The sequence below is a fragment of the Staurois parvus genome, unplaced genomic scaffold (genome assembly GCF_062004578.1).
Source record: "Staurois parvus isolate SC_StPar_1 unplaced genomic scaffold, SC_StPar_1.0 ptg000130l, whole genome shotgun sequence".
NCBI lineage: Eukaryota > Metazoa > Chordata > Amphibia > Anura > Ranidae > Staurois > Staurois parvus.
Genome location: NW_028317926.1, coordinates 1,240,134 through 1,262,847, shown reverse-complemented (window position 1 = coordinate 1,262,847; position 22,714 = coordinate 1,240,134). Strand labels below are relative to the sequence as shown.

Genomic DNA, 22,714 nt, shown 5'->3' with positions numbered 1-22,714 from the left:
CCGCTGTTACCGACCTGGCCTGTCTGATTACGCTACCACCTCTTCACATCTGGCTCTCATCTGCCACTTGCCACTGGCAGCTACCTCTACCACAGCTGGTTGTACTTGGGGGTCGCAACCTGGTCTCAGGCTTCTTCAAGTCCATCCCCACCATCAGGGGCTCTGGTGAACTAGCAGACTGAGGCTTAGACTCTGCGCCCTGAGGAATTCCGGCCTGTGGGTTGCTAGAGGCTACCGCCAGTCGGCTCCTGACACTACCGTTGGTTTTCAGCTGCAGCAGAGAGCCATACAGGGTATTGATTCCAGTAATTGCCCCTGCCACTATGCCAATCACCTTCCCTGTGTGCATCTGATTCACCCAGCTGCCTGGGCCACAACGGTGCCAGCTTCCCTCCTCTCCCTCCCACAGGCAGCTGCAAGCACACAATAGGATCCTTCAGGATTGGGAGAATGGTCCGATAATGATGTCACATTACGGTACTGATCACTCACTGTGTTCATTCATAACTGAAGCATAGTAAACTGTTTTTTTTTTTCATTTTCTTAAGGGGGCCCTTTCAGGTTAGCTGTATGAGGCCCCATGGTTTCTAACCAAATGATCTTTCCCTTTGGTTTGTACATGACTCTCGAGTTTTCACCAAGGAGCTTTCCCCTGTCTTAACTCATCTCTGTGCTCAATGGATTCATGTTGTTGGTTATCTGGATGATATTTTCTTAAAGATCAGTCCTACCTCTCTCTGTTAGTCACATTTCAGCAAATATTAAACTCTGCAGAGCCTCAGCTGACTCTCAACTTGAGGAAGTAATCACCAAGGGCCAGTGCATCATCCTATTTCTCAGTCTCTGAGTTTGATGGAATGGCTGTTGAAGCTATGGTGTGAAGAGATCCTACTGGACTTGGTCATCCCTACCCTCCTGAAGACTAGGAAGTCGACTTTTCTCCACGTTTACCATTGTACCTGGAAGACCTATATTGCTTAATGCAAGTCAGGAAAATTTTGCCCTAGGCAATGCACTGTGGGATGCATCCTATCCAAATTCTAGTCTGGTTTGGATCAGCATCTTGTTTAACTCCTTCCCGTTCACCCGTCCATCAGAAGTACTGCTACAGGGCGGCATGGATGTGCAAAATCACGTGTATGTATACGTGGATTTGCAGTTCCAGGTAGGAGGTGCGCATGCCATTCGTGGCCTCGGCTGTCAATCTCCGGGTCCCGGCTGGTGATTACTCTCCAGTGCCCAGTGATTGCCGAACATCTCTGACGGGGGGATAACTGTTTGTAAACAATACAGTTCTCTCCCCTCTCAGCTCCTGCACACTGTGTTGCATGGCTGTGCACAGCCATACAAAGCAGCGTGCTTACAGTGAAGCACACACACAGCACACTATGTAAAACACACACAGCACACAGTTAACCCTTTGATCGCCCCACATGTTAACCCCTTCCTGCCCAGTGCCATTAGTACAGTGTCAGTGCTTTTTATTAGCACTGATCACTGTATTGGTGTCACTGGGGATGCCAGTGACACCAAGTCAGTTTCCTCCAGTGTCAGAATGCCTGCCGCAGTCCCGAAGTCCTGCTATAGGTTGCTGATCGCTGCCATTACTAGTAAAAATAAAAAATACAAAAAAAATCCCAGTATATATACTGCCATTTGTAAACAGTATAACTTTCACAAAAAACATTAATTTACACGTTTGGGATTTTTTTTTTAGCAAAGACATGTAGCAGAATACATTTTGGACTAAATTTATGACGAAATTTGATTTTTAAAATTTTTTTACTGGACGTGTTTAATAGCAAAAAGTCAAAAATATTGTTTTTTTCTCACAATTGTCGGTCTTTTTTTTATAGTGCAAAAAACAAAAACCGCACAGGTGATCAAATACCACAGAAAGAAAGCTCTATTTGTGGGGGAAAAAAAGGACGTAAATTTCATTTGGGTGCAGCGTTGCATGTCAGTTCAAGTAATGCAGCACCGTAACACAAAAAATGGAAGGGGGTAAATCCTCTGAAAGGCAAGTGGTTAAGTACCATCAAAAGGAAAATCGCAGCCTTGGCTGTTTTGTTTCAGAGATCTTTAGTCTCTCACTGACTAGTTAAAGCCTTTGTACAGGATGTTGCACATATTTCTCTCTCTGTATGTGCCCCTATGACCCAGATTTCTCTTGGCCCCTTAGAGGCCACCCTTTGAACCTGCTAGGAATATTACCTTGTCTGAACTTACAAGGTGGCATTTCTTGTTGTTATCACTTCTCCTGCATGGAAGGTCTTTAAGTTAGTATCTTTATCCTGTAAGGAGCCCTTCTTAGTGCTGCACAAGGACAAGGTTGTCCTGTGGCCAAATCCTCCTTCCTCCCTAAGGTGTCTCTTCCTTCCAGCTCAGCCAGGATATTGTCATTCCCGTCTTATGTACTGCTCCTAAACTGCTCCCAAGGAAATGTTTCTCCACTGTCTTGAAGTGGTACACTCTGTGAGAATCTATTTCTCAGCTAGTGCCTCTTTTAGGCTATCAGATCGCTTTTTGTACTTCCTGAGGGTTCCTGCACTAATTTTAGGTGGATTAAACAAGTTATCATTCAAGCTTATGGTCTAAAGGATAGGATTCCTCTCTTCTGTGTTCACTTTATCAGATCTTTTAGTGTTTCATGGACTTTTCAGCATCAACATCCCAGGTTTCACAGATTTGTAAAGCTGCGACCTGGTCTTCTGTTAATCAGTTGTTTTACCAACTGGATTTTCGGCCTCCTCTGAGGCCAGTTTTGAGTTTTAGGTACTACAGACTGCTTTCTTGGTTATTTGGGCCTTTAGGAATTACTGCTGTGTTGCCCAACCCTCAGTTGTGCTGCTTTTGGTCACCCCAGTTTAAACAATACTAAAGATTTTGTAAATAAATTATAAATAGATAGGCACTACATTTGCCCAAACAATAAACTTCATATAGTGCAATAAGTACAAGATTAGTACCACCTGAGGGTTATCTCGATTTTGGTCCATGCAAAAAATTTTAGCCTACAGCACCTGGTATTCCCAGGCGGTCTCCCATCCAGGTACCAACCAGGTCTTACCCTGCTTAGTGTCCAAGATCAGACAAGATCAGGTGCATTCAGGGTGATGTGGCCATGGGTGGCTAAGTGTGCTTAGACCAAAAAAAGATATTGTAACTCCTCCGTATAGCAATTCAACCAATAGTGAACATGTGAAGTAAATAATAAAAAAACATGAATATAATGACAACTCTTGTAACTGTCCCAAAACAGAGTAATAGAAAGTTCCAAAGAGGGTAAAAAAAAATAAAAAAATTTGAAAAAAAAGTTATATAAAAAAATATAAATATATATATATATAAAAATAAATGTGACTGTGATCTTCATAACCGTGAAGTGTAGATGACTCACTCACCAGATCCTTTGACCCCAGTTATGGTGGTCAAATTAGCCTTTGGTTATATAGGCAACCACCCTTTCTTGTTGGATTCTCCATTTTTCTCCTTCTAAATCTTCATGGATTATAGCCAGATATAAGGGATTCCAATAGGTTTTTCAGTAATATACTTTAAGTTGGTTTTAGATATTCCTCCCACGGGAATGCAGCCGGCCAATGACTGAATCAGACAAGTGAATAGCTTATCTAAGTGTAGTACTTTAATAGGAATCAAAAGCACATAGACAAACAGATTCCACTCACTTATACAGGTGCTTGTAAACCAGCACCAGTGTTTCAGGCATATATGTTTTTAAAGATGGCTGCTTTGCACTTCAATCCGCGCTTTAACTTAGCTATTCCCGGACCCGGAAATGACGTAATGACATTCCAAGATTTTGTGTCCAATATTGTACGACTAAGAAAATAGGATTGTTGACTTAACAGTAAAATCCATTTCCTGGAATACATTACAGGACATGGATCCTTTCTTTGAACACTCTATTGCTTGCTACAAAACTGAGGCTAGATGGGAAGGGTTATATAAGGGAATGTCCCTGAAGCCTTCTCTTTTTTGTCAGTGTCCAGTCACCTGATAGTAGCTGCATATACTTCAGTGAAATGATCAAAGATATTTTGTCCCATTATGAATTTTACTGGTAAGTCACAAATCCAATTTTTAGTGAACTTGTTGCTTCCTTCCTCCCATTTCCAGTGTTCTGTGCTGGCATAGCTGATTAACAGCATATCCTTTCTGCAGAAATGTGTTCACCCAGACTTATTTTGCATAAAAAGAGGAGGCCGTGTATCAGGCTTTCTACTGAGTGCTGATTATGACATGCACTTAGTCTACCAGTTATATTTAGGCATACTACATAACTGCTGAAAAAAGGATGGTGGATAAGAAAAAAAGGAGGATTGTTAGTTCAATGGTAATCTAACTGCATTTCTATTTCTGTGAATTCAGATGAGCTTCAAGGTTTGTAACAGTTCAAGACTAATTGGCTCTGTAGCATACATGGAATAAACTAATTTCTAATCAAAACATTATTCTTCATTATCCATGTTTTTGTGCCTACAGCTCTGGAGAGAGTGTCTGCAATGGCCATCAGTTTTCTGGGGATATAGCTTACCGTCAAATCATATATCTGCAACTGCAGCAATGTTCTTTGTACTCTTAAAACAAGCTTGACCAATGAGTCTTGTCAGAATAGACTGTAGTTGCTAGCAGCTGTTTTTCAATCTGTGCTAATTTTCTCTGTACCCAATAATGCTCTAGATGCATAAAATAAAAGTTTTCTCATCTCTGGATGCTTGTAGTTTAGTTGCTTGGGATAATAAAGCTTAAATCAGGTCCTCCTTTTGGATTTTTCTTCCTTTAGATTTAAGGCTTTTACTTGCTCTGGTCCCAATATCATTGAATGTGTTTTTTTTTAAAGTAGCATTCTCAGTGATGCAGTCAGAGATACCTAATATATTTTGTAAAGTACCTTGTCATGCCTAATAAACACATTCAATCAATTCTGGCCTATGCTGCAGGCGTGTTTCCAATTGCAGCAATTTTGTTATCTTCAGGTTTCCAACACTATGAATTTTTAATATGTTACATGTATTTCATTTCTTTCAACAAGTACTACATTTTATCCTAGCTCGGCTTTTACTCTTTTCTTAACCTTTGATCTTAACGTTATCATGCTACTGTATGGCTGTGACAGTTGTGGTCACATCATCTGCTGCTGATGTGGATGCCTGTATGTCCAAATGCTTCTTAATTCTGCTAAAACATTTCACTGGATAACTCTGACATTGCTTACCATCAAGTTCATCAATGCTGGCTTAAGGAAGCTTCTAGTTGGCATGTATAGCTAGAGCGAAGAATGCAACAAATGTAGTCTTTTCTTGGAAAAACAACCAAATCCTTCAAAACCTTCAGGGCTTGTTTATATCCTTTGATGTCTCAGATGACATTTTGCTCACCAAATCTACTCTCTGTAAAAGCCCTCGCTTTATACCAACTTATTTTCCCAGAATAGTTGTTGCATTCACATTTATGGCAAAAATATGTTCACTTTCTTGGAATAGGTGGGTTGGCTCTTGGAAAATATATCTCATGTTACTAGGTCCTTTTAGAGCATGTGCCACATGTGGGAGATCTGAGTAATGGCTAGGCATGCTTGGTACATGTAGATGTCTGGTTTGCGCTCCAACTTGGGACCCAGTTTGCTCTCTTTGGAAATTAATGGCCTCACCTACTGGAAGTGATGCATCTGGTGGCACTGCCATTGGGATCTAATAGGGCTTGAAGTAGAATGAAAGCATGTAGCCCTCTGCTGACTGCAACTTGGATTTTGGCCGTTGGCTTGCCTGTTGCAGGCATACGATGGTAAGATCTGCCATTTCCTAGTCTTGCATAATGCTTGAGCTCTTGCTCTCGGGAATACCTTTAGGTGCTCTGACCTTTGGTTCCTCTATGCATTTGATCTGTTTTAAGTTTCATTTGGTGCAAGGTATATAAAAGGGGATTTTGGGAAGACAGTTACATGTGAGTCATGTGCTGGTGTACATTTTTGAGCTTTATATCAATTTGGGCATTAAACTGTAAGTATATAAAGGACCTCTTTTCATGTGGGGTTGTGGACTAGCTATGTAAATATGACAAATTTAATATATAGTGTATAGATTTTGTTATAAATGAGTAAAGGAGTAGAGTAGTTTATTGATCATCACAAATGAGGTTTGCCCTGTGGTTATTGCAGTAAAGGACACTTGTTGACCTTTCAATATACTATATATACTGTATATAAATATAAATATATATATATATCTATATAGTCAGATGTCAGCATCTAAACACGAATGATTATGGTTTTCACCATGTTAAATAGTCAGTTATCACCCCATGCTTTGAAGGTCATGCAAGTAGCTGGTTTTGGGACTTTATCCTTATAGATCCAACTGCCAAATCGAGCTTAGCTGCAGCTGATCCCTTGTTTGCAGAAAATGAGAGGTATACCGATACCTGTAGCAGACAGTAGCAGAGGCGCAGAAAATAAAGTCAAGTCTTTGATTTTTCTACCTGCTGTGCACAAGCTTGGCAGTAACTTATTTGGTGCCAGGATAACTGTAAATGTTACTCACCCGCGTTACCAAGCAAAGTTGATGGACACATTATAGTTGCAACAGACTACCAATGTTTAGGGGTTATTCAAAGCTGCTACTTACCTCCAAAGGGAGATGCAACGGCTACTGACCACCATGATGAAGATGAAGAAACAGGGCATTATTATATCTGTGACTGATAACCAATATGAGGGGAAAGAAGGAGTTAATTATATCTTCCGTATAGGCTATGACTTCCAATGTTAAGGGGATGAAAATCGGAATCTGTGGACCACAGACCACTAGACATAAAGGGGTCTGTTATAAAGGTGCAATACAGATCATAGCCCATTAGTGCAAAGTGATGGATCCCACAATAAGAGGCTGAAGGGGAAATAATGGTGTGTGGAGGGTGGAACATCCAAATTCTTCCTGGTACTTGAAGTTGCATCCCCGATCACCAAGCTTTCCTCTATTATCATTTTGTCCTCTTTCCTGAAAAAAAAAGGAAAAGACAATTCCACTGTGCCCTTTTTCACATTTCAATAAGAATTATTTGCTGATCATATAATATGTAAGACATAAAAATGTGTCATTTTATGTAATGACACTTGAGCTGATGAGAAATATTTGCCTAATTGTGCATATACTGCAGCAGTTCCAACTATTTTCTGTTTTAGCATGATGAACTCATTCTGGTACTTGGGGCATTCTTGTAGTTTCTATGGAAACAGAATAAAATGTCCAGATACAATTAAATCATTATCTCTCAATTCATTAGATATGTTCCTCTGGCTGCTATAGTTAACTTACTATAAAAGGCTGACTCCTCTTTCGGTGTATCTTGTTTTTCCACTAGCTGAGCTCCTCTATTATTTTTTTGTTGTAGCCATTGAGCCTTTATTATGTGACTCACAAAGTGGGAAGGTCACCCAAAACTATCTATGTAGAATTGGGGTCTAAGATCATGACAAATATATATTAAAAACACATCCATAGATATAATGGGCAGTGAGTTACTTTGTTCCAGGTCATTTAAAGTGGAAAAAAAAAAAATTAAACAAATGCTTTTATTTTAATGTATTCTTGAAGGTGCTGAAAACAGAGGAAACTATTCTCTGTGAATGGAATTCATAAATTAATGAGAAAAAAATGTACTTTGCTTTTAAACAAGCGACAAAATGTTGTTACCATTAGTGTTGTTTGCATCAGCAGGAAAAACCAGCAAATGACCATTTGCTTAACTCATGAGAAGGTTGTTGGGGCTCATGTACAGGGGGCGTTTGGAAAACTCTTCTGAACAATGGAAACTGACTGATGGAAAACATAGGTTAAAAAAAGTCAGTTAAGCCGTGACTGCATACTGCGTTTATGCGCATTTATGTGCGTTTGCGTTTAGAAGCGTTTTTAAAAGATAACCTCAGGAGACCTTCTCAAATGCCCAGAATGCACTGAAAAATTGTAAATAATTAACTATTTCAGACATTTTGAGAGGAATAGAGAGAGCAGAAGCAGATAGAGCAGTATTTGTTGAGATTACCTGTCTTTTCTGGTTGTATTCACTATGGATCCCATCATGAGCATAATGCAGCACGTTCTACCATTTTTTCCTTCACTCGAAAACTGGAACTGACTGTGCTGGTGTACCGGGTCCATTGGAATACATGGAAAACGCTTTGCATGCATTTCTGATGATGAAAAAAGGCTCTGAACAGCATCTGAACATGGAACATTTAAAAAAAGGTTTGGTGCGTTAAAAAAAAATGACTGTAAACTCAACTGCCTGTAAATGACTGTAAACGACTTTGTGTACATGGACACATAGGAAAACATTAGGGAGAGTTCAGGGGCTGCTGAAAAAAAACACTGAACAGCTCCTGAATGTCAGTTTAGGAGCTACAGTGCACATGAGCCTTTAGGGTGGCTCACAATCAACAGACATTGCTGGCAATCAGGTGAGTTGGAGTTTTCTTGTCTGATGTTCTGTTTATTGTTTATTTACAGATAAGCAAATCTACCTGGGTTTGCTTTGTTGAGGTTTTTTTTAATCTTTCTTGAACTCCATGAAACCTGAAGTTAGCAGTGAAACCTATTGAGGTTTGTAAGGGAGACTATTGATACAAAATTATGGCCATTTACATTTTCAAAAAATGGCGTGAGGAGCTGGACACTGCAAAGAGGACACTTGATGGTTAAGTTCACCTTTCATAACATGTTACATGTTACACCCATATTCACGTTGTAATTTGTTATGAATGCACCAGGATCTTCTCCCCGCATCACTAGCTGTCAAATTAAAACGCCTGGCCGCGTCACTCATTCACTGTGTTCTGTGAATGAGAAACTACAAGTCCCAACAGCCGTAGTGGCTGTCGGCTTGTAGTCCTCAATAAACTACCACGGGGCTGTGCAGTACCATTGTAGTTCATTGAGTCTTCCTGTCTGTATATCTGCTTGCCCATACATCCCATACCAGCAAGCAGATATACTGAGAGATCTGTAGGAAACTTGCATGGCACCAGCAATCTGCTGATCGCTGATGCAATGCTTTAGAGGCTCCTGCAACAAAAAATAAAAAAATGCACATTTTTTTACCTACAAAAAATGTGCATTTATTATTTTTTGTATAAAGGTGATCTTATGCTTTAAAGCAAAAAAAAAAGATTATACCATGCAGATGGGAGAAAGTCCTTTTAATTTAACTTCAAGGACAACAGAGAAAACAACAATCCTTTAAACTACAATCTTGGGAGATGCCTTTAACCACTTACCCTACAGAGGATTTACCCTCCTTCCTGACCAGGCCATTTTTTGTGGTTCGGCGCTGCTTTACATTTGCGTGGTCATGCAATGCTTTACATAAATTAAATTTATTTCCTTTTTTCCGCCACAAATAGAGCTTTCTTTTGGTGGTATTTGATCACCTCTGCATTTTTTCATTTTTTGTGCTAAAAACAAAAACCGACAATTCTGAAAAAAAACCACCCAATATTTTTTACCTTTTTGCTATAAAACATAAGCACTGACACTGTATTAATGACACTGAGCAGGTAGGGGTTAACATCTGGGTTAACTGTATGCTGTGTGTGTTTTACAGTATGTGCTATGTTGTGTTTTACTATGGAGAAATGCTGCTTTATGCTGTGCAGAGAAATACAAAGCAGCATGTCCTTGCTGGCAGGAGAGAGACCTGTGTTGTTTGTCAGTTGTGCCGATGATCACCGAGTCCTGCCGGAGAATCGCTGGCCGGGACCCCGTGATTGACATGTCCAGCAGCCAATGGTGGTGTGGGTAGTGCGGTGTATGCGCACGTGCCCCCTACCTGCAAATGAAAATCACGTGTATATATATATATATCTATATATCGATATCTATCTATCTATCTATCTATCTATATATATATATATATATATATATACAGTGGGGATCGAAAGTTTGGGCACCCCAGTTAAAAATTTGTATTAATGTGCATAAAGAAGCCAAGGAAAGATGGAAAAATCTCCAAAAGGCATCAAATTACAGATTAGACATTCTTATAATATGTCAACAAAAGTTAGATTTTATTTCCATCATTTACACTTTCAAAATAACAGAAAACAAAAAAAATGGCGTCTGCAAACGTTTGGGCACCCTTCAGAATTTATAGCATGCACTGCCCCCTTTGCCAAGCTGAGACCTGCCAGTGTCATGGATTGTTCTCAATCATCTGTCTGGGAAGACCAAGTTATGTCAATCTCAAAGGTTTTAAATGCCCAGACTCATCTGACCTTGCCCCAACAATCAGCACCATGGGTTCTTCTAAGCAGTTGTCTAGAAAACTGAAACTGAAAATAGTTGACGCTCACAAAGCTGGAGAAGGCTATAAGAAGATAGCAAAGCGTTTTCAGATGTCAATATCCTCTGTTCGGAATGTAATTAAGAAATGTCAGTCATCAGGAACAGTGGAAGTTAAAGCAAGATCTGGAAGACCAAGAAAAATATCAGACAGAACAGCTCGCAGGATTGTGAGAAAAACAATTCAAAACCCAAGTTTGACTGCACGATCCCTCCAGAAAGATCTGGCAGACACTGGAGTTGTGGTACACTATTCCACTATAAAGAGATACTTGTACAAATATGGTCTTCATGGAAGAGTCATCAGAAGAAAACCTCTTCTACGTCCTCACCACAAAAATCATTGTTTGAACTTTGCAAATGAACATATAGACAAGCCTGATGCATTTTGGAAACAAGTTCTGTGGACCGATGAGGTTAAAATTGAACTTTTTGGCCGGAATGAGCAAAGGTACGTTTGGAGAAGAAGGGGCACGGAATTTAATGAAAAGAACCTCTGTCCAACTGTTAAGCATGGGGTTGGATCAATCATGCTTTGGGGTTGTGTTGCAGCCAGTGGCACAGGGAACATCTCACGAGTAGAAGGAAAAATGGATTCAATAACATTTCAGCAAATTTTGGATGGTAACTTGATGCCATCTGTGAAAAAGCTGAAATTAAAGAGAGGATGGCTTCTACAAATGGATAATGATCCTAAACACACCTCGAAATCCACGGGGGATTACATCAAGAGGCGTAAACTGAAGGTTTTGCCATGGCCTTCACAATCTCCTGACTCCAACATAATTGAAAATCTATGGATAGACCTTAAAAGAGTTGTGCGTGACAGACAGCCCAGAAATCTCAAAGAACTAGAAGACTTTTGTAAGGAAGAATGGGCAAAGATACCTCAAACAAGAATTGAAAGACTCTTGGCTGGCTACAAAAAGCGTTTACAAGCTGTGATACTTGCCAAAGGGGGCAGTACAAGATATTAACTCTTCAGGGTGCCCAAACTTTTGCAGAAGCCATTTTTTTGTTTTCTGTTATTTTGAAAGTGTAAATGATGGAAATAAAATCTAACTTTTGTTGACATATTATAAGAATGTCTAATCTGTAATTTGATGCCTTTTGGAGATTTTTCCATCTTTCCTTGGCTTCTTTATGCACATTAATACAAATTTTTAGCTGGGGTGCCCAAACTTTCGATCCCCACTGTATATATGTATATATACATGACTTTGTACAGCCCTGCTGCCCTGTAGCAGTACTGCTATAGGGCGGTGGGAAAGTGGGTAAGCTGTAAGTGGTGTTACACCATATTTTGCCATCAGATATTTTGGATGTGTAATTGATGTTTTAACTGTTACATATATCTTGGCTTAAATACAGCACCACAATCTGATTAATTTCAGCTTAAAAAAATCCTTTTTAGGTAGTTTTGGCTGTGACATCTGTTTTTTTTTTATATTCAGAGTTAATAGACCTGTATTGAAAAAAAAGTAGCCAAGCTAAAAGCTATAGAGGGTTTGTTCTTAATAAAAAAGTAAAGCTTCAATTCTCAACATTATATCAATTAGCCAGTAGCACAACAGTTTATTAGTATAGTTTGTGAGCTTTTTTCTCAGTATCACAATGTATTGCCTAAAAGGTTAATAAAATGTCAAAACAAAGTGCACAAAAACACCTCAAAACCACAACTCAGTGGCGTCCCTAGGGTTGGTGTCACCCGGTTGCAAATGAACATATAGACAAGCCTGATGCATTTTGGAAACAAGTTCTGTGGACCGATGAGGTTAAAATTGAACTTTTTGGCCGGAATGAGCAAAGGTACGTTTGGAGAAGAAGGGGCACAGAATTTAATGAAAAGAACCTCTGTCCAACTGTTAAGCATGGGGTTGGATCAATCATGCTTTGGGGTTGTGTTGCAGCCAGTGGCACAGGGAACATCTCACGAGTAGAAGGAAAAATGGATTCAATAACATTTCAGCAAATTTTGGATGGTAACTTGATGCCATCTGTGAAAAAGCTGAAGTTAAAGAGAGGATGGCTTCTACAAATGGATAATGATCCTAAACACACCTCGAAATCCACGGGGGATTACATCAAGAGGCGTAAACTGAAGGTTTTGCCATGGCCTTCACAATCTCCTGACTCCAACATAATTGAAAATCTATGGATAGACCTTAAAAGAGTTGTGCGTGACAGACAGCCCAGAAATCTCAAAGAACTAGAAGACTTTTGTAAGGAAGAATGGGCAAAGATACCTCAAACAAGAATTGAAAGACTCTTGGCTGGCTACAAAAAGCGTTTACAAGCTGTGATACTTGCCAAAGGGGGCAGTACAAGATATTAACTCTTCAGGGTGCCCAAACTTTTGCAGAAGCCATTTTTTTGTTTTCTGTTATTTTGAAAGTGTAAATGATGGAAATAAAATCTAACTTTTGTTGACATATTATAAGAATGTCTAATCTGTAATTTGATGCCTTTTGGAGATTTTTCCATCTTTCCTTGGCTTCTTTATGCACATTAATACAAATTTTTAGCTGGGGTGCCCAAACTTTCGATCCCCACTGTATATATGTATATATACATGACTTTGTACAGCCCTGCTGCCCTGTAGCAGTACTGCTATAGGGCGGTGGGAAAGTGGGTAAGCTGTAAGTGGTGTTACACCATATTTTGCCATCAGATATTTTGGATGTGTAATTGATGTTTTAACTGTTACATATATCTTGGCTTAAATACAGCACCACAATCTGATTAATTTCAGCTTAAAAAAATCCTTTTTAGGTAGTTTTGGCTGTGACATCTGTTTTTTTTTTATATTCAGAGTTAATAGACCTGTATTGAAAAAAAAGTAGCGAAGCTAAAAGCTATAGAGGGTTTGTTCTTAATAAAAAAGTAAAGCTTCAATTCTCAACATTATATCAATTAGCCAGTAGCACAACAGTTTATTAGTATAGTTTGTGAGCTTTTTTCTCAGTATCACAATGTATTGCCTAAAAGGTTAATAAAATGTCAAAACAAAGTGCACAAAAACACCTCAAAACCACAACTCAGTGGCGTCCCTAGGGTTGGTGTCACCCGGTGCGGGAACACTTGGTGACACCCCCTCTCTTTCTGCCCGTGTTCTCCCCCCTCCTCTCTGCCCTCTTTCTCCCCCCCCTCCCCTCTCTCTCTCCCCCCTACCTACTACATGAAGCTGCAGTGCTGTCACCAGGGTCGGGGATTACACACTGACCTGCTGCATACTCTGCCCGCCCCTCCAGCTCTCCGACTTCAGCACCCGTGGCAGGGATGTGGACCCGCCCCTCTGCTGAAACTCCGAGGAGGAGAGGTGTCCGAAGTGCCTGCCTCACTGTCTGTCCCCTCAATGCTTGCTTATTTCAGCAGCGACACATACATGGATGGACTGAGTCTCTCAGGGGCCCTGTAGTGACCCCGGGCCCTTGGTCAGTGCTCCCCTGGTGGAGCGGGTCTGGTGTCACCCCCATGCAAAAAGGTGTCACCTGGTGCGGCGCACATCCCTCGCACCTGCCTAGGGACTCCCCTGCCACAACCCCTCATTCCCTAAACCCATTCCCATCTCTGTATCACTAATTATTTCCCCCAGAAATCAAAGTATAGGCTTCAGGTATGCATTTGGTAGAAATTGGTTAGAATCAGGACAGTTCATGAGTGCTTGGACAGACAGAAAATGTAAAAATAGGCAGAATGTAAAAAAAAACAAAGCAGGTGTTAACTTGCAATAAAAATGTGAGTGTATAGCCACACATTTTGTTCAGTGGCTGGACAGTATGTAAGAATCTTGGGTAGGCAGCAATATGAGATTGTGGATTGCAGTTGTGAAAAATTTGTGTGGCTGTTTTACAGTGCTGGAGAATTGGAACAGCCCAGCAAACATTAGGCCAAATGTGTGTTTACCACTTCTAGTGCTGGAGCGCTTGAATAGGCCAGGAGAGGTGATAGGAGCTGGTAATGGTTGTGGTAAGTGGAAAAAATATTCTATGTGGGTTTGGAAATACATGTCAGTGCAGACCTATTAGTATCACCAGCAGAGTTTTTTTAATGAAAGTGAACCAGTCTGTACTGTTAGGGGACAGGCAGATTTGACGCTCAATAATAAAGCCTTTTGCTGTACTAAAGGCCCACTCAGACAGCATACTGGTCCTCACTGCATCAGTCCTGGACCTGATGTAGTAAACAAACATTTGGTTCAGGTACTACCTGTGAGTGGTGCCTGAAACTGGACCTGTGTATTGTGTTTTAAAAAAAAACTCCTAAAAGTAGACACCACTTCTGTTCCGCTTTTCTGGGATCAGTGGATTGGAGACAAGTTGATCTTTAGAGGGAAAATGTTCTAATGCAGCACCTCCTCAAAGTGCTATATTTTGGACTACCTCAGGGGTAGTGTCAGTAGATCAATCGTTTTATCCTAGTATCAGGGATTCAAAGAGTGTGTGCTCCTCATCGCAACTCACCATTTTAGTCACCTCTTCAAAAGGTGCCAAAATGCTACACATGTCCTGAATGATGAACCACTGATTCAGTGAACAGAAAATCTGTTTCCCAGAACCTTGCCTGACTGAAGATGGTGTGGAGTTGGCCACACCTTAGCTTGGGACTGGAGAGCTGCAAGAAGCCCTGGTCCAGTGTGGTTCCTTCCTCCCAGGCATACAAGTTGCAAAAAAGGCCACTAGAATGTCGTATATGCTCTGGGGTGCTTGGAGGGGGGAAAGGGGCACAACTGGTCTTGATGAATTGGAGAATGAGATCAAGGAGCAGGGAGTATAGGTGACTGCTCTCTCACTAATGCGCAACAGCATGGTCCAGTGACACAGACACATTACATTTCATATGCTGGTGGAGGGGCAAAATAATAGTGACTAGGTACCTGCCATTGTGGTGTTGCACAGGTCATACATTCACAGAGGGAGGCTTATTCCACAAGTCAGAATGGGAGCATCTGCAAAGCTCACAGTTTTGCCAAGCTGTCATTATGAAGCTGGGCATGGGGGTGACTTGGAAACAGTTTATTCTTTGCCCCGGGAGCTGTGGAAGAGACAACGGTCTTTGGAAAGATGCTGCTGGAGACAGTGGGTTGAATGTAGAAGAATTCTTCAGAGGTCCAAGCCTTCACTTGACCCTACTCTGTATGGCACTATGTCCCTGTTTGATGTAATATCGTGTTATACATGCATTGTTGTTTGTTTAACTTTAAATCGTTTTGTCCCTTCATCACTCCATAGCTAGGAAATGCTCTATATAGCTGGTCCCACTCTCTTTTCAGTGTGTCTTTAGTTTCTGTTCTTAGCACATGTAATTGCTGAAGCTGGACATACTATGATTTTTTGACCTGATCTGATGTTCATCTGTGAATCTGCACAAGTTTTTGAATAAGGCTTTCTATGATCTGCAATATGTCATTTGGATCAAGTCACTATCTGCTAATGCTGCTGAGATTGTAAGTTATAGCAATCTCACAACAACTGGATCATTTATAGTGATCACATTTGCAAATTGGGGAAGCAGAGCAGTCAAAAAACAAACTATAGCTTCAGTCAAAAATCATCTTTAGCTCTGGAATACACAGTGAGATGTGATATGGACTCTGGGTATACAGAATCTTAGGACTGTGCAGCCATTTTCAGACAAGCCTGTACATGCCTGCATGGTAATTGTAGCATCCTACAGCCTAAAAGAGATCAATAATCTAGTATTTTTCTAACGGACCTGTGTTATACAAGTTGTGTATCCTATATGTACAGTATACAGTGGACGCTGTCTGCAGTACTACATGCCATTCTGATTTCTGCTTATAATACAGCTGTCCATCCAAAGTCCAAACACAGACATGTCACAGTTCACTAAATACATGCTTCACAATGAGCTCATCAAGACAGTTATATCGTTTTGGGTGGGCCAACGCAATATTGAACCCTGCAGACTAAATCTGAAATGCCTTTAACTGCCTCCCACCCGCCATATAATGAAATGACATGTGCAAGGTGGTTCTCTCGTTCTGGGAGGACGTCATATGACGCCCTCCCACTCTAACCGCACGTGCGTGGCTCCGGGGGCGCACAGCGTGGTGATCGGTGGTGTGCTGTGTCCCTCGTACACAGCGGATCACCGATCAATCGAAAGAGCCGAAGACGTCGGCTCTGTCATGTGATCAGCTGTCTCCAATCACAGCTGATAACATGTAAATAAGGAAATGCTGGTTATCGGCATTTCTCTCCTCACAAGCTGTCACGCTGACAGCTCGTGAGGAGAGGAGAGCCGGTAATCGGCATTCCTCAGAGGGGATATGTACACTGATCATCAGGGCACTGATGATCAGTGTGCCCTGATCATCAGTGTAGCCCCATCAGTGCCACCTGTCAGTGCCCATCAATGCCAGCTGTCAGTGCTAGTCAATGCCACCTGCCAGTGCCCATCAGTGCCACATCAATGCCACATATCAGTGCCCATCTGAGCTGCCTTTCAGTGCCGCCTATCAGTGCGCATCAATGCCGCCTATCAGTGCCCATCAGTGCTGCCTATCAGTACCGCCTAACAGTGCCAGTCAGTGCCGCCTATCAGTGCCAGTCAGTGCCACCTATCAGTGCCATATATGAGTGCTGCCTTTCATTGCCCATCAGTGATGCCTATCAATGCCAATCAGTGCCACCTACCAGTGCCTCCTCATCAGTGATGCCTATCAGTGCCCATCACTGCAGCCTCATTAGCACACATCAGTGAAGGAGAAAATTCACTTATTTGCAAAATTTTATAACAGAAACTAAGAAAAAACTTTTTTTTCAAAATTTTCAGTTTTTGGTTTGATTAGCAAAAAATATAAAACCCAGAAGTGATTAAATACCACCAAAAGAAAGCTCTATCTGTCACAAAAAAAATATACAAAATTTCATATGGGTACAGTGTTGCGTGACCGCGCAATTGTCATTCAAAGTGTGACAGCACTGAAAGCTGAAAATTGGCCTGGGCAGGAAGGGGGTATAAGTGTCCTGTAGACAAGTGGTTAAAGTTCATGTGCATGTAAAGGCAGGCATCCCAATATTTTTGGCAATATAATGTATATACGCTTACCAGAGAACATATGACTTTATGTATGAGAATTCAAGAGAGCTTGTACAAATCTGCCCAGCAGTCAGCGGTACATACAAATCCATCACTCCACCACATCATATGTACCTCCACCACCACCACCACCATCACCTCATATGTACTCTACCACATAGATTTTCCACTATTTAGCTATACTCAACTTTCAGGTAATATAAATTCCTTTCCAAATTAGAGAATAATCTGCTATCTAAATCTAAAGTTTGTAATGAAACAATCCTCACACTGTAGGGAAAGCTTACCCAGGAGGTGAGCATCTCCTACAAAACTCATCACATTAACTGGGAAAAGACAATCCTCTCAACTACTTGGCATACCGGTCTCACACTGGTGAATCAATATGGGGAGAGCGTTGGTACTACTATGGAATAATTTTTCATGTTACTGGCCAGCCTAGAAAATGTATGCACCATGACCAATAATAAAAAAAACACTATATAAAATAATATCTATTTCCAATAATGGGGATACTTGTAATTTAAAAAAAATCAATTCAGGAAATTAGATCATGGAAAGTTAATTAATTAGAACTGAACTTAATCAAGAAACAGCCCAAGAACTTTATCTGGAGATCATATGCATATAAACTAGCTTTGATTTATGTCTTTTACATTTTATTTTTCTATTTAAATGGCTTTAATTTTCTCAGTTAAAATGCCTCTGTTTTATGTAATAAAAGTGATGTGCTTTATAATCTAGTAAAAACAATGAACCAAGCTCAGTAGAAGATAAGAGTGTCAATGATTCATTAAGGCTGAAAGGTTTTCCCCTTTAGCTTTTCAATCCTACCAGGGTAAATCTAGTAATATATCAGACATCCAGACAGATTAGATGCTGTCTAAAAAACAATAGGTAGGAGGCTCTGGTCTCATTCCACAGGTTAATGTAGAGTTGAAGGTTGAACTGTGTTAATACTGGGCAGAAGGATCTTTAGAGCACTTCAGATTGAAACCAAAAGGACAAGTAGGAGCATTATGCCTGAATTTTAACATTCAAAAATACATGTGTATTTAATAAGATAATAAATAAAAACAAATAAAACAAATAAAAGATCAAGTGTAACCAAAGTGTTTCAGTGGCTCAAAGATTCTCTGTTCTTCAAATGACATAAATGATTTAAACATTTGTAAGTATGACATGTAAAATGGTGAACCTTACTGAAAATTAGATGGGATTCTGTACCCTGTTACTATTTGTGCATTTCCACTACTTCTAGGATGTTCCACTAATCTGTCTTCCTCTTGCATATTAGCTGTTTATTTGCACCTGGTTTAGGCCTGTGTCTCTACCCAATTATCAACTTTTTCATCCACTCTCACAAATCTGGCAATATTGGTACACAATCTGATCTTAATGTAATTGTTTACATTAGATTGTGCTTCCCAGCTTTCCATGTCTTTTTGTTAATTTGCTTGACCTTTGTACTACTGAGATACCTATAAGGGCATCAGATCAAGTATCCGAATTATGCTTCCGGGTACAGGGAATGCACATGTGTAGTGTGTACAGTGGTCTCATCATCTCAGAATAGAAAAAAATATTGTTTATCCATCAGAAAACAATTAATAATTATATCTCAAAAGATTAATGTTTCTGGCAATGCTCATAGCTCAGGATTGTAGATTTATTTTTCTGGGGGGAATCATTAGGCGATGCAGCCAGTGCACCATGGTGAATTGTGGATGTGGTAAATTTGCTAACAGTAGGAGGGGCTTCAGCTTTAGCCTACTCCCAGTATTCACAGTAACATACAATATATTGTCAAAAGTATTAGGATGAATGCCTTTACACGCACATGAAATTTAATGATATCCCAGTCTTAGTCTGTAGGCTGTCCACAAGGTTTAGGAGTGTGTGTATGGGAATGTTTGACCATTCTTCCAAAAGCGCATTTGTGAAGTCAGGCACTGATGTCCGACGAGAAGGCCTAACTCGCAGTCTCCACTTTAATTCATACCAAAGGTGTTCTATCGGGTTGAGGTCAGGACTCTGTGCAGGCCAATCAAGTTCCTCTGCCCCAAACTCACTCATTTATGTTTTTATGGACCTTGCTTTGTGCACTGGTACGCAGTCATGTTGGAACAGAAAGGGGCCATCCCCAAATGTCCCCACAAAGCTGGGAGCATGAAATTGTCTAAAATGTCTTGTATGCTGACACCTTAAGAGTTCCCCTTCACTGAAACTAAGGAGCCAAGCCCAACCCAAACCCCTGAAAAACAACCGCACACCATAATCCTTCCTTCACCAAATTTAACACTTGGCACAATGCAGTCAGGCAAGTACCTTTCTCGTCCATCAGATTGCTAGACAAAGAAGCGTGATTCGTCAATCCAGAGAACACTTCTCCACTGCTCTAGAGTCTAGCTGTGGTGTGCTTTACATCATTGAATCCGACGCTTTGCATTGTACTTGGTGATGTAAGGCTTGGATGCAGGTGCTCGGCCATAGAAACTCATTCTGTGCACTGTTGTTGTGCTAATCTGAAGGCCACACAAACTTTGGAGGTCTCTAGCTATTGACTCTGCAGACAGTTGATGACTTCTGCGCACGGTGCACTTCAGCATATGCTGACACCGCTCTCTCATATAACGTGGAATACCACTTCGTGGCTGAGTTGCTGTTGTTCCCAGTTGCTTCCATTTTGTTATAATACCACTAACAGTTGACTGTGGAATATTCAGTAGCAAGGAAATTTCACAGATGGACTTATTGCACAGGTGGCAACCTATCACGGTAGCATGCTGGAATTAACTGAGCACCTGAGAGCAACCCTGTGATGGACACACAGGAGCTGAGGACTGAAAGTCTTCCTAGAAGGAAGTTAGAAGATAAGCAGAACTGCTGAGAAATATAGTCTTGTATGGGCTCTGCTTCACTTTCTAAACTGCTGGGACTTGTAGTTTCATATTGTCTATGTGGCTCCCTGGACACTGACTCTGCTCTCCTCTTCCTGCAACTGTTGCCTGTGTGGTCTTGAAGCTGCAGCCTTAGCGGATGAGTCACTCCTAATTAACCCACAATGGAAGAAGCCTGCTGCCAAGGCACCCCGAGCTGCCAGGATGCCCAGCCCTGCACCATTGCCAGATGGGCCCCCAAACAGTGCCAGCCCCATGGTCCCTGCTCCAACCTTGTCCAGACACTTCACAACAGGCCCCCAGACCTGCCTTAGATAGGTGTTGTTTTGGCTGTGGGCAGACTGGTCACTTTCAGGTCATCTGCCCTGCCAAGAAACAGACTAGCTTGCCCAAGCCAGTACACTATGTGGATCTGTACCAGGCTCCCAAGGAACTACCTCCACCCCCTCCAGACTGGAGTCCCGCTCCCACTGACAAGGACATCCCCCCAGGAGTCTTTGGCCTACAGCCTGTGGGAACCCCTACCCGAGTCTCCAAGGAAAGCACCTGTAAGAGGTTACTGTGGATGGACAAAAGGCAGTTGGATTCCGAGATTCAGGGGCCTTGCTCACTATTGTGGACCCCCGGGAGGTGCGCCTTGGTGCTCTACAGCCTGGCCCTGGGATAGTGATCCAACTAGCAGGAGGCACCAAACGCTTCATCCCTCTTGCTACTGTCAATCTGGACTATGGGTTGGGGTCTAAATGCTGCAATGTGGGAGTAATGGGAGGACTACCTGCAGATGTACTTCTTGGGAAAGATGTGGGCGACCTTTAGTGTCACTTTGTTGGAGCCATCATGCAAAGTGAAGCCCACTTGGGAAGCCGATGGGAGGAAGGAGGCACCCCAGCATGTGGATAGAACTCCGCTACCCGTAGTGACTCATACTCGACTGCTGACATTACTGGGGTGATATGGGATGAGGACAAGTTTCAAGGGGACTTAGCCACTGACCCTTCTCTGACAAGCTTCTGGGCCCTGGTAATGCTGACTAGTCCTGGAACCCGGCAAAAGGATAGTGCAAGAAAATGGGTTGCTGTACCGAGTTGTAGAGAACATTGCTGAGTGGGGGGGACCCAGACCGTTGCTAAACAGCTGAAGTGCCCCAACAATTCTGGACCCAACTGCTGCACCTTGCCCATGACATTCCCTTGGCTGGGCATCAGGGAAAGCTACGAACAGAAAAGAGGTTGGCCCCGGCCTTCTATTGGCCTGGGATGTCCCAATCGGTAGCTCGCTACTGTCGCACCTGTGATACCTGCCAGTGACACGGGAGAACTGGTGGCCTTTGGGCACCTCTACAGCCCTTACCCATTTTTGAGGAGCCGTTCTAACGAGTAGCTGTTGACATCCTGGGGCCCTTAGCTCGCCGCAGCGAATCTGGAAAGCGGTACAGCCTGACCATCGTAGACTATGTTACTTGTTATCCCAAAGCAGTAGCTCTGTCCAGCATCACAGCACCCAAAGTTGTGGAAGCCATGGCTACCATTTTCACACGTCTGGGCTTCCCTGCTAAAATCATATCAGATCATGGGACTCAAGTCATGTCAGACCTTCAGTTCCTCTGGCAGACCTTTGGGTGCGGGCTATATGGACCACCCCATATCATCCCCAGACAAATGGACTGTGTGAACACTTCAACGGGACCCTGAAGGCCATGGTATGGGCCTTTGTGGACCTAGAGCCAGATTGGGAATGGTACCTGCCCCACCGCCTCTTTACCTACCGGGAGGTACCCCAGGAATCTACAGGATTCCTGGGGTACCTCCCCCAGGAATCTACAGGGCCCCCTGACCCTACTGAAAGAATACTTAGAGGGTCGACTACAGGATACTGGGGTCCCTGTGGTGTCCTACATCCTGGAACTGCGTAAAAGGATGGGCCAACTAGCCTGCCTCGCAGCTGACCATCTCAAAATAGCCCAGGTTCGGCTATGGTATGACTACAAGGCTCACACCCGGAAGTTTGCTGAGAACCAGCAGGTCCTCATGATTGTCCCAAACCCTCAGAACAAACTGCAATCCACATGGGAGGGTCCGAATCATTAAGAAAGTGAATGAGACTAACTTTGTTCTTGCACTGGATGATCGGGGGAGGCGGCAGAAAACAGTGCATGTCAATATGATCAAGGAGTACCATGACTGAAATCCCCCTGTCATGGTCATCTGCCCGATACCCTCTGAGGATCACGAAGAGGCCGTGCTGGATCTCCTGAAAGCAGCGTGCCATCCAACTGATGTGCACCAGGTTCCCCTGGGTCTGCAGCTTAACATGGGACAAAAGATGGCCATGAATGCTTCAGCTCCGTTTTTTCTGCCTGGCCTGGAAAGAGCACTATCACCACTCACCATG

At 42.0% G+C, this 22,714-nt stretch overlaps 1 long non-coding RNA gene and 1 pseudogene across 1 annotated transcript in view; one reads left to right on the top strand and one right to left on the bottom strand.

Moving 5' to 3' along the window:
* LOC149466414 (uncharacterized) overlaps positions 1-22,714 on the top strand; it is an 86,502-nt gene that overhangs the window by 41,554 nt on the left and 22,234 nt on the right. The window lies entirely within an intron of this gene.
* On the bottom strand, positions 3,012-3,130 carry LOC149466415 (5S ribosomal RNA; annotated as a pseudogene).